This window comes from Piliocolobus tephrosceles, chromosome 11 (genome assembly GCF_002776525.5).
Source record: "Piliocolobus tephrosceles isolate RC106 chromosome 11, ASM277652v3, whole genome shotgun sequence".
Classification (NCBI taxonomy): Eukaryota; Metazoa; Chordata; class Mammalia; order Primates; family Cercopithecidae; genus Piliocolobus; species Piliocolobus tephrosceles.
Window position 1 is genome coordinate 51153231 of NC_045444.1, and position 9268 is coordinate 51162498.

The 9268-nt window shown below is 36.9% G+C and overlaps 1 pseudogene; it reads left to right on the forward strand.

Annotated features, from left to right (window-relative positions):
* Positions 1 to 2418: 2418 nt before the first annotated feature.
* LOC111523504 lies at positions 2419 to 3195 on the forward strand (annotated as a pseudogene).
* Positions 3196 to 9268: the final 6073 nt, after the last annotated feature.

Sequence of the window (9268 nt, forward strand, 5' to 3'; positions counted from 1 at the left end):
TCCCTCTTTTTTTTAGAGATGGGTCTTGCTATGTTGCTCAGGCTGGTCTCCAACTCCCAGCCTCAAGGAATCTTCCAGCTTCAGCCTCTGGAGTAGCTAGGATTATAGGTGCAAGGCACCACTTGCAGCTGGGGCCTCAATGTTATCAGTTTTGCACTGTACTTCATAAATTACTGGCCCTAACAATTGCAGTAATCTAAGTGAATCAGGGTGGCAACTTGAACAAGTGTGCTAATGGTAGAGGAGGTGAGAAATGATTGGATTCAGGATATAATTTGAATATAGAACAAAAAGGTCACTAGAGGTTATGATATAGTATATGAGAGAGAGAGAAAAGAATCAAGGATGGCTGTAAGGTTTTTTACCTGAGGAACTTGACATTATTTGTTAAATACATAAATAATGTGTCCTGTTATGTATCTGTTCCTGAAACACATTGATGGTAATGAAGATGCAGCGGCAGAAGCAAATCACAGAGGTATTTCCTAGAGGTAGAAATATTAAGACTTGGTGACAGAGATCATAAATTAAAGGAAGGGGATTGAAACAACTAAGTCAGAAAAAAATACTTCTAATTTAGGAAAAAATAAGAAAAATGAAGGAAATGGAAATATTTAAGATATGGTACCAATTTCTAAGGAAGAAAAGTTCAATTTTGGAAATGTCACTTGAGGCTCCAAGAACCCACAGCCCAGGAGACCTTAGCTATGGGTTGTTGGGAATATGTGATGGAATCCTGAATCCTGATCCTAGCACTCAGGACTAGGGATCTGTGTTGAGGGCATCATGTAAGTGTAACAAGGAGTCAAAAGAATGGTTAACTCATCAAAAAAATGAATATGAGGAGAGATGTGTACAGTATTGCAGAAGAGAGTTCCTGGTAAATGTGTAAGCTCCTCTTCCATGACTGGGATAAGAGTATATTCATTATGGGGCACGTGAAGGTATTGAGAAAACAACTTCTGTTTTCCAGCAGAGGTTAAGCTAGCCCCATAATAGCAACAGCAAGATTGTAAGGGGAAACTATGTTATTTGTACTGGGTCACAAATTTGTCTAATAGTAGTGAAACTGTGGATTCTGCAAACATCTTAGGTATAGAAAGGGATCCAGTGACTTTTAGAAAATCAGACTTATACCATATTTCCCTTCTCGACTTGCAGCTCAGTGGTGCACTTCTCACCCTGGGGGAAAAATGGAACATGGACTATATTTAGTATTTGAAATCAGACACATATGAATTTAAACAGTGGCTCAGTGTGACAATGGCAAGTTATTCAACATCCATATACCCTGATCACTTCTACATTTGAAAAGTGACAACAACACTACTTCCCTCACAAATAATGCAAGAATCAATGAGATAACAAATCAACAAGCTGGTAGTGTGCCACAATTTAGTTAGTGTTGACATTACATGAAGAAATGAGCCCATGGTCTCCTATGCTCTCCTTCCCTCCTCTCTAGTTCTCTCTCTCTCTCTCTCTGTTTCTCTCTCTCTCTCTTTGTGTGTCTCTCTCTCACACACACACACACACACACACAGGCATGCATACATACACTTTGGAATGTAGCTATTTTTTGAGTATTGTTTTATTATTATTATTATTATTATTATTATTATTATTATTATTATTATTTCAAAGACTTTCTGATCCTGGCTCTACCTGCTCATTCTGACATGGAGAAGATGCCCAGACACTCAGATCTACTATTCCACTGAGGAGTTTAGAGGCTGCTTTTTTCTCCCCCATAAAAGAGAGCGGGGACTGAGGGATAAATTTTAGGTAGAAGTCTTTGATGAAAAGAAGAAATGAGGAAAACTGTGCTAGAAATATTCAGGTATATCAAACAAGTAGAAATACCTCACCCTCATAAAGAGAACCATATCCTCGAAATTTTCTTTCTTACTGATTATTAAAATCCAGATTAGAATTCTGTGATTCCAGCATAATCCGTCCATGAAAAATAAACTACTACATAATCAGATTAGAGATGGCCTTCCTGCTGATGAGCTATTTAGAGAGGTTTGAATGAGTTCATGGAAGTCTACTAACATGGACTTAATACATCTGAAGATTTTAAAAGGTTGTAGTAATGTATTGCCAGTCTACCTACAGTAAAATAAAAATGCTTCCGTTAAAATTTGTGTATATTTCTTTTATATAGTTAACTTATTTTTCCTAGGAAAGTTAGATGTAAAGTGATTATCTATACAATGAATTATATTTCCCGGAGGGCATCACAGTAAGATTGGTATGCATTTCTGTTAAAGAAAAGCAAAATGTGTCTTAGAACATAACAGTCATTTAATGGAATATCTATACTTTAAAAAGGAATGTTAGTCAAGCAATTTGAACAAGATGAAGATGGAACCAGGGCTGGGTGTGGGCAGCAGACTGTTCCACCAGGGGCCAAAGATGGCAGTGAATATATACTTGACATCAGTCACCAATGACAACCTAATGCTACATGACATACTGGCCTGGATCAATGAGTCTCCTGAAGTTGAATTTGACAAAGATAGAACAATTGTGCTCAGGGGCTACTTTATGGTCATTCTGCTCCCTGGCTCCATTGCCTTGAAGAAGGTGAAATTCTATGAATACATCCAGAACTTCGAAATACTACAAGCAGTATTTTCAAGAGGGTGGGTGCTGACAAAGTGATTTCTGTGGACAATTAGTAAAAGGAAAGTTTCAGGACAATTTTGAATTCATTCAGTAGTTTAAGAAGTTTTTTCATGCAAACCACAATGAAAAAGACTATACCCCTGTGGCTGCCGGACAAAGTCAAGAAACTGAAGTGGCTCCCTCCATTTTGTTGCTCCAGTTCTGAATAAACCTAAGTAACTTCTCCGCTCTGGCAATCCAGCTCCATGGAGGACCATTTCCACAAATAACTGCAGCTTCTAAGGCTGGCCCCAGGGTGGTATAAAAGAATCCTGATGCAAGCAGTAGGAGTGCTGCACGGTCAAATTGACGCTAGCAGGTCAGTGTATTGAAACTTGCCATTGAAGGCTTGGAGAAAGAGATTTGTACTTCAGAAAGCTAAGGAACAATGAATTGATTTGCCAGCAGAACAAGGGGCACAATGACCCTGTATTGCAGAGGACTGTAGACATTCTCTATACCACAGATGAAGACTTCGTGATATCCGATGAAGGGGGCCCACAGGAGGAACAAGAAGAGTTTTAACAACCTGAACCAGCAGAGCCTTATCCGAATTCTGCACTCCAAATCTTGTGCTTAACTGTTAAATACTCTCTTTTATTATTCTTAGAAAGCTCACTAGTTTCTTTTTATAAGCATAAAGTACCTCTTTTTAGAGTGTACTTTGCAGAGTTTCACTCCTTTTCTGGTGAGTTTGAGTTAGGAGCTTTTACTGTGGGGCAGAGCAACGATAACATCTAGTTAGTTCACCTGGGAAACAAAGAGGCTGACCATGGGACTCACCATGTGCATGCAGGTAACACTGATTGCTGGAGAAGGTGTTAGGTAACATGCTGAGGTGGAGACCTCGGTACAGAAATGTAAAGACTGAGTTGAATTTTAACCTAATGTGAAACCTTGGTAGAGAATTTTATAATAAGTTAATGCCTTAAGAGTATTTAAAATAAGCTTCCATATTCAAAATATCAAATGTAACACATCAGGACATCTCATGTGTTTGACATTGTATGTTGGAAGGAAGGGCCAGACCTCAGAACCTTTGGAACCTGGTCTCATCACAGGCCTTACAGGGCTACTTGCAACCTCACAGGCCTAGACTTTGGCCCAAAAGGAAAGTTCTAAAGGTTGCTCTGTAAAGCCATTTGGGGTCGTTGACAAACTGCATCGCTGCTAAAAAGCAAGAGGCATCGTTGCCTGGATGAACACAAGGTGTGTTTCAGCCCTGAGATTTTTGGGTTGAAGAGCTCTATTTTCATTGAGGATTTCTCTGGGAATTTTTCCAGTTATCTCTGAAATTTCTATGTATTATGCTTTTTTGGGAAATGAGGTGTGTGCAATTCTTTCATCTAAGAGCACTTTTGGGGATTTCCTCACATCTCTGAGATTGAATGGAGGTTGTTTCCCATTTTACCATTCTTTAGTTTCACATTTAACATATCACTAGTGGTGAATCCATAGAGGTCTGCAGCAAACTTGATCCTTGCCTCGTTGGAGGAAAGAATTTGGCTGAGGGGAAGAAGTAGGTTTAAGGCAGAGGGGGAGACCGAGGCAAGTTTTAGAGCAGGAGTAAGAGTTTATTAAAAAGTTTTAGAGCAGGAACAAAAGGAAGTAAAGTATACTTTGGAAAAGGCCAAGCAGGCAACTTAAGAGATCCAAGTGCCCTGTTTGGCCCTTGACTTGAGGTTTTACGCATTGGCCTGGTTAAGGCGTTTGCATTTCTCTTCCCTTAATTTTCTGTTGGAGCAGGCTGTACTCATGTGCAGTGTGACCTGCCAGCACTTGGGAGGGGCGATATGTGCAGTGTGTTTACTGAAGTTGTGTGCATGCTCACTTGAGCCATTTTTTCTTTATCGGTAGATTGTTCCTGAGAAGGTCATATACTGGTTAAATTCTGCCATTTTGCCTCTTAATGTGCATGCTTGAGCCCACTCACCCAATTCCTGAGATCTTATTGGGAAGCCTCTGATCACCAGCTTCGGGTGTTTTTTTATCCATTGGGGGACTGTCTTTACCTGGTGCTGACTAAGACCAGTTATTATTTTAGACAGTTTAATAACCACCTTACCATCACCTGATGGTTGCCTGACATTCCTGAGGGAGGGGCTCTCTCCCGCCTTGCTCATGTCTGCCTATCTACTGTAACATTGCTTCTCTTCTCTGCTCTCCTTGCCCACTGGGGACACCTCTTTGGGTTCTTAAAGTTTGCAGCTTGGAGTTGGAAGTGCAGCAGGCAGGTGGGCACACTGTGAGTTCTTTGTGGACCTCTGGCAAAGGGAGTAAGCAGGGAAGGCTATGGTTACCTTGGGTTCTGCAAAGCTGGGGTGTTTTTGGTATCTGCTGTCCACAGCTCTCCAGTTCTCTGAATACTTTATCAGTACACTAATCTCTTAAGAGACAAAATGTATTAGTGTGTTACTAAATGTTCATTTTCTTTTACAGAAAATACAGTACCATGTCTGAATTATTAATATTTAAACTGTGTTATTCCTTAACTCTCCCTCATTAGATTTGTGCACAATCTCTTCCATGCTTTTGTTTGGCAGAAGTTTGCAAAATACATGTCACTCACTGAGATTGTTCAGCCCCTTTGTGTCTGGCGATAGCTTGTCCTAAAATGTGTGTAAAAAGTAAACAGTTTATAACAAAATTGTTTAATGGATGCTCTGTGTGGAATTGAGAGAAAAATCCAGATTCAGTGATTGACAATGCCAAAAAATGCAAGTAAATAGCCATTGTTCTAATGACAGTGGTGCTATTTCTTTTTTTGTGGTTTTTAGACTTTTGTTACCTAAAATTCTGTTTTATTAGCAGCTCATTTTCCACCTGGTGGTTTTTGACAGGCTTTTTTTTTTTCTATTTTAGGTAGTTTCTAAATAAATTTTTTTTTATTTAAAGAAAGAGAAAAAAGAGTATTGCTCAATGCACCTAATATAAAAGTATAAAAAATAAGTTAGTTTCATATTGGAACTAAACCTAGCATTTAAAACAAAAACAGCTTTTCTGACCAGTAAAAAACTTGAGTTTTTCATATTCTACTGTTCTCTGTTTCTACTCTGCAGCAGATAAACATGTAAGTCTGGTTGTTCAGAACTTTCTCCCCATTATGGAAATTGTTAGTTACAGTAATGCGCTAGTGGATTCAGGTTAAAAAGAGAAGGATACATATACATATGTGTGTGTGTGTGTGTACATATGTGTGTGTATATATGTGTGTGTATGTGCATATATACAGATATATATCATAGCAAGTAACAATTGAAAAGCTGATAAGAAAATAGACCTGAACCTATGAAATAAGCTAGAAAATCTGAAAAATGTATCTTCAAATAATTTCTAGCAGATCTTTTCTTAGTTTATGTTTACATTACTGTAATGTACCAAAGAACCCAAAAAACTATAATTGTAGAACAGAACTTAAAAGACCACTTCCAGAAAAAGAGACATTCCTTTTTGTTTCTCAGCTTTCTTAATTCTTGAGCACAAAATTTTCTAAGTTTTTGAGTACTTATCCACAACCATTAATTATAATATAAACTAATATAAAATTATGTCCTTATCTATGAAATGTAATAAGCCATTTTCTTAGTATACATTTATTTCTAGAGCATTTATTATGAATGTGGATATTTGCTATTACCCTTATTTTTTAAATTGTCTTATCTTTCTTTTTTTTTTTTGCTGATGTCATCATGTGTAATAACATGACTTTAAAAAATTTTAATTTAGAAAAAATATATTCCTCTTATATAAGTGAGAAAAGTAAAGGAGAAGAGTATTGAAAGGAAAACATTATAGGAATATCAGAATTTAGAATCCCAATTCTTAACATTTTTTATTTTCTGACTACTTCAAATAATATTGTTTGCCTTTCTCATTATTCATGGGTCTTCCAAATATAGTGTCTGGCCTTAAAAGTTGTAACACAAAATCTTCTGTCTGAAATATAGGGCAACGGAATGAAATTTAAAACCTTCACGTAATATGTGCCATATAGAACTCTCATAAAATATCAGTTTGATGTGATAACAAAGGTCAGAACAAATGGAAGAAAAACTAATGTATGATTTTTGAAAACCTTATCTTGGGAAATGAGAAACAGACTATAATTCTTTACTTAAATCTACATTACACAGAAGTATCTTTGATGTGAAAAAATATTCAGTTGTTGTTCTTTTGATGTCTTACATGTTTTGGTAAAACATTTTGTGTTCACCCTTTTAAATATTCCAAGACACACTCACTGGCTAGAATCAATGGGAGAGAAACAGGAGGTGACCCTGTAACTAATATAATGTTAAGGAAACTGCACATATCTTGGTGTGTTTCTGATAGTGTATAATTCCAGAAAGTGTCTTAAACATTGAATAATTGTTAGAAACATGGAATCCGTGGCCTGCAAGGGTAAGTTCCACATCTGACCCTACTCTTTCTAGTTGTGAGAATTTATTTGTATTTTAAATTACTGAATTTCTTGATGCCTCTGTTTCTTCGTGTTTCTTTATTTTTTAAATTGACCATAGTTGTACATATTCATGGGGTACATAGTGATATTTCAATACATATAACATATACTGATCAGATCAGGGTTATTAGCATATCCATCATCTCAAACATTTAGCATTTCTTTGTATTGGGAACATTCAATATCCTCCTCCTACCTATTTGAAATTCTATAATATTGTTAAGTATAGTCATCCTACAGTGGTATAGAAGCTATAACTTATTTCTCAGGTCTAGCTGCAATTTTGTATCCTTTAACAAATCTCTCCCTATCCTCCCCAGCCTCTAGTATCCTCTGTTCCATTTTTTACTCCTTCCTCATGTTTTAAAGGGAGATGATTACAGTATCTATTTCATTAAGTTACTATAAGGAATAAATGGTTTCATAGCTCTTAAAATAGTGCTTGACAAAAGTAGGTACTATGTGTAGATTTTTATTAAAAAAGTAGATACTATGTGTTATTATTATGACCAATCTCCTCCCAAAAATATGTTTGGTAAATCATCTCATAAATTTTTTATTCTTAATTTATTTTGAATTAGAATCATTTGTATATCAAGTTGGTATATTGCTAAGCACATCTGTAAAGTGAAACCTGAATATGGATTTGATAATTGAAGCTGATGCTCACCATAGAAATCTATGAAATACTGTGTGCTTGATCACAGTAGGGCAACTTACTATGGGGAAGGAATCTTCTTTTTTTTTTTGGTTGTTTTTAATCTAACTTTAAAATCTTTCATTATTATTATTATTTTTATTATACTTTACATTGTAGGGGACGTGTGCATAACATGCAGGTTTGTTACATATGTATACATGTGCTATGTTGGTGTGTTGCACCCATTAACTCGTCATTTACATTAGGTATATCTCCTAATGCTATCCCTCCCCACTCCCCGCACCCCACAATAGGCCCCAGTGTGTGATGTTCCCCTTCCTGTGCCCAAGTGATCTCATTGTTCAATTCCCACCTATGAATGAGAACATGCAGTGTTTGGTTTTCTGTTCTTCTGATAGTTTGCTGAGAATGATGGTTTCCAGCTGCATCCATGTCCCTACAAAGGACACGAACTCACCCATTTTTATGGCTGCATAGTATTCCATGGTGTATAAGTATTCCACATTTTCTTAATCCAGTCTGTCATTGATGGACATTTGGGTTGATTCCAAGTCTTTGCTATTGTGAACAGTGCCACAATAAACATACGTGTGCATGTGTCTTTATAGCAGCATGATTTATAATCCTTTGGGTATATACCCAGTAATGGGATGGCTGGGTCAAATGGTATTTCTAGTTCAAGATCCTTGAGGAATCGCCACACTGTTTTCCACAATGGTTGAACTAGTTTACAGTCCCACCAACAGTGTAAAAGGGTTCCTGTTTCTCTACATCCTCTCCAGCACCTGTTGTTTCCTGACTTTTTAATGATTGCCATTCTAACTGGCGTGAGATGGTATCTCATTGTGGTTTTGATTTGCATTTCTCTGATGGTGAGTGATGATGAGCATTTTTTTTCACGTATCTGTTGGCTGCATAAATGTCTTCTTTTGAGAAGTGTCTGTTCATATCCTTTGCCCACTTTTTGATGGGGTTGTTTGTTTTTTTCTTGTAAATTTGTTTGAGTCCTTTGTAGGTTCTGGATATTAGCCCTTTGTCAGATGAGTAGATTGCAAAACTTTTCTCCCATTCTGTAGGTTGCCTGTTCACTCTGATGGTAGTTTCTTTTGCTCTTTAGTTTAATTAGATCCCATTTGTCAATTTTGGCTTTTGTTGCCATTACTTTTGGGGTTTTAGACATGAAGTCCTTGCCCATGCCTATGTCCTGAATGGTATTGCCTAGGTTTTCTTCTAGGGTTTTTATGGTTTTATGTCTAACATTTAAGTCTCTAATCCACCTTGAATTAATTTTTGTATAAGGTATAAGGAAGGGATCCAGTTTCAGCTTTCTACTTATGGCTAGCCAGTTTTCCCAGCACCATTTATTAAATAGGGAATCAGAGAAGGAATCTTCTAAGTATCTTGCCTGACCAGTATACATGGAAGTTGGTACACGTGGAATATATACCATATGTGTATATCCCAATATTGATAAT